This window comes from Zingiber officinale, chromosome 9A (assembly GCF_018446385.1).
Source record: "Zingiber officinale cultivar Zhangliang chromosome 9A, Zo_v1.1, whole genome shotgun sequence".
NCBI classification, from domain to species: Eukaryota; Viridiplantae; Streptophyta; class Magnoliopsida; order Zingiberales; family Zingiberaceae; genus Zingiber; species Zingiber officinale.
The window spans coordinates 59683627-59686453 of NC_056002.1; positions in this window are offsets into that span (position 1 = coordinate 59683627).

Sequence of the window (2827 nt, forward strand, 5' to 3'; positions counted from 1 at the left end):
CACAGACGACTGGAGTTCCTACGATCGGTGATCGGCGTTGGCGCGCAGATCCAAAGAGGACTTAGGGCACGGCGGTCGGCAGTGGGAACTCCACGGCAAGGGCTACGACAGAGAAGGGCTTCGGCTCGGGTAGGAGAAAACGAGAAGAGGAAGTGACCGAGGGGTTTAAGGCTTCGGCGAGGAAGAAACCACCGGCCGGCGGTTAGGGCACAGAGATCGCGCGTGGGGAAGAAGGGCGGCTCGGGTGCGCGAGGGAGAGGGAAAAAGGAACGGTGAAAAATAAGAAAAAGAAAAAGGAAAAAGGGAAAAGAAATTAAAACTTTTCCTCAATAAAACAGGGTAACCTAAACAGGTTTTTCCGGGCCCCGTTTTTATCCCCGTTAACTCGTCCGTACGAGCTCCGAAAAATTCCCGAATAATTTCCAAAAATTCTGGAAAATTCCCTTATTAATATTCGTATATTTTCGGTATTTTACATTCTCCCCCACTAATAAAAATTTGGTCCCCAAATTTCATTATCTACCATCAGCAAATACTAACAACAAGTAAAGCATATAAATACTGAACGGTAAACTAAATCACATACCTCAAGTGACAAGGTGGGGATATCGAGCTCGGATCGTATCCTCGAGCTCCCAAGTAACCTCCTCATCCGAATGATGCTGCCATCCGACTTTAACCAACTGGATCGTCTTGTTCCGCAACTGACGCTCTTTCCGGTCGAGAATCCGTACCGGAATCTCCTCATAAGTAATGTCAGGCTGAACTGGAACTGGGATATCTGCCAGCACATGTGTCGGGTCATGTACATATCTCCTCAGCATAGATACGTGGAATACATCGTGGACACCTGCCAGGGACGGTGGTAGTGCCAGTCGGTAAGCTACCGCTCCGATCCTCTCCAAGATCTCGAAAGGGCCAATGTACTGCGGAGCTAGCTTACCTCTGAGGCCAAATCTTTTCACCCCTTTCGTGGGTGAAACTCGCAGAAATACATGGCCGCCAACCGAGAACTCTAGTGGTCTGCGTCTCCGATCAGCATAACTCTTCTGGTGGTCCTGCGCCTCTGACATCCTCCGTCTGATAGTACGGACCAACTCTGCATCCTGCTGAACTCTATGAGGTCCCAACAACTGGGCCTCTCCAACCTCATCTCAGAGGACAGGTGTCCGACAAGGTCTACCATACAACGCCTCAAACGGTGTCATCTGGATAGCCGAATGAAAGCTATTGTTGTAGGCAAACTCTACCAACGGCAGATGGTCCTCCCAACTGCCTCCAAAATCCATAACACATGATCTCAGCAAGTCCTCAAGAGTCTGAATAGTCCGCTCTGACTGACCATCTGTCTGTGGATGGAAAGTTGTACTAAATCGGAGCTGTGTGCCCAAGGCCTGTTGTAGACTCTGCCAGAAACAAGACGTAAATCGTGGATCTCTATCCGAAATAATACTCAACGGAACACCATGTAGTCTGATGATCTCTCGACAATACAGATCTGCCAATCGATCCAGGGAATCAGTCCTCCGGATCGCTAAGAAATGCGCGGATTTGGTTAATCGATCAACGATTACCCAAATCACGTCATGGCCTCGTCGTTGTTGGTTGCTACTCTGAAAACCTAGAGGTTCCACTGTACAAAAATTTTGTACAAAGGTCTGAACCTTTTCCTAGCTACCATGTGTTCTTTTAAATTAAATTTTGGATCGCCTGCGGAACTTAACACGTTTGATCCAAAACTTAATCTATTTGTTCTTTAAGGTTTAGACTTGGATCTCCTGCGGAACTTAACACGTTTGATCCAAATCACCTAAGTTATTAATTCCATTAAATATTAATTTCCATAATTGGTTCCCAGTACTGACGTGGCGAGGCACATGGCCTTCTTGGATATGGGAACAACCACCACCGACTAGACAAAACCTTTTATGGAAAGCTAATATTTAATTTCCTAAAATAACTTTAGGTCAACCAAAAAGAACAATTAAATCACAAGGAAAAGAAAAATAAAAGAACACAACTTCGAAAAACATATTCGAAATACTAGAATCGTAAGCCTCTTGTATTTGGTATTATTTCCATAAATAACTAGCATGATGCGGAAAGGAAAAATTACTAGTTATACCTTCTAAAAAGACCTCTTGATCTTCTACCGTATTCCTCATCTAACCTCAGACGTTGTGTGGGCAACGATCTTCCGAGATGAGAACCACCAAGCACCTTCTTCTTCCTTGCAAGTTTCGGCCACCACAATTCTCCAAGAGAAGTAGAGGTCCGGCCACCACCACCACCAAGCTCCAAGGGATGCAAGAAACAAAACCACCTTTCTCTCCTTCTTCTCCTAGCTAGAACCGGCCACCATCAAGAGCTCCAAGAGAGGTTGCCGCCGGCCATAAGAAGAAGAGAAGAGGAAGAAGCTAGGGCCGGCCACCAAGGAGGAAAAGAGAGGAGAAGAATAATAGAGTTGATCACCCGTGAAGGCACCTCTACCCCCTCTTTTATAATCCTTGGTCTTGACAAATAAGGAAATTTTAATAAAAAATTCCTTAATTCTTTTGTCATAAAAAAATTATTTTAATTAAAAAACAATTTTCTTCTTTTAATAATAATGGCCGACCACTTCTAATTCCCCAAAACAAGGAAAATTTAATTCACACAAGAATTAAAACTTCCTAATTTGTTTCTAGAAATTTATAAAAATTTCTCCAATAATTTTTATCCCTTCATGATTGGTTAAAGGAAATTTTATAAATTAAAATTCTTCTTTTAAACATGTGGATAATTTCCAAAAGGAAAGTTATCTCTAAAAATTAAAATCTCTTTTCAA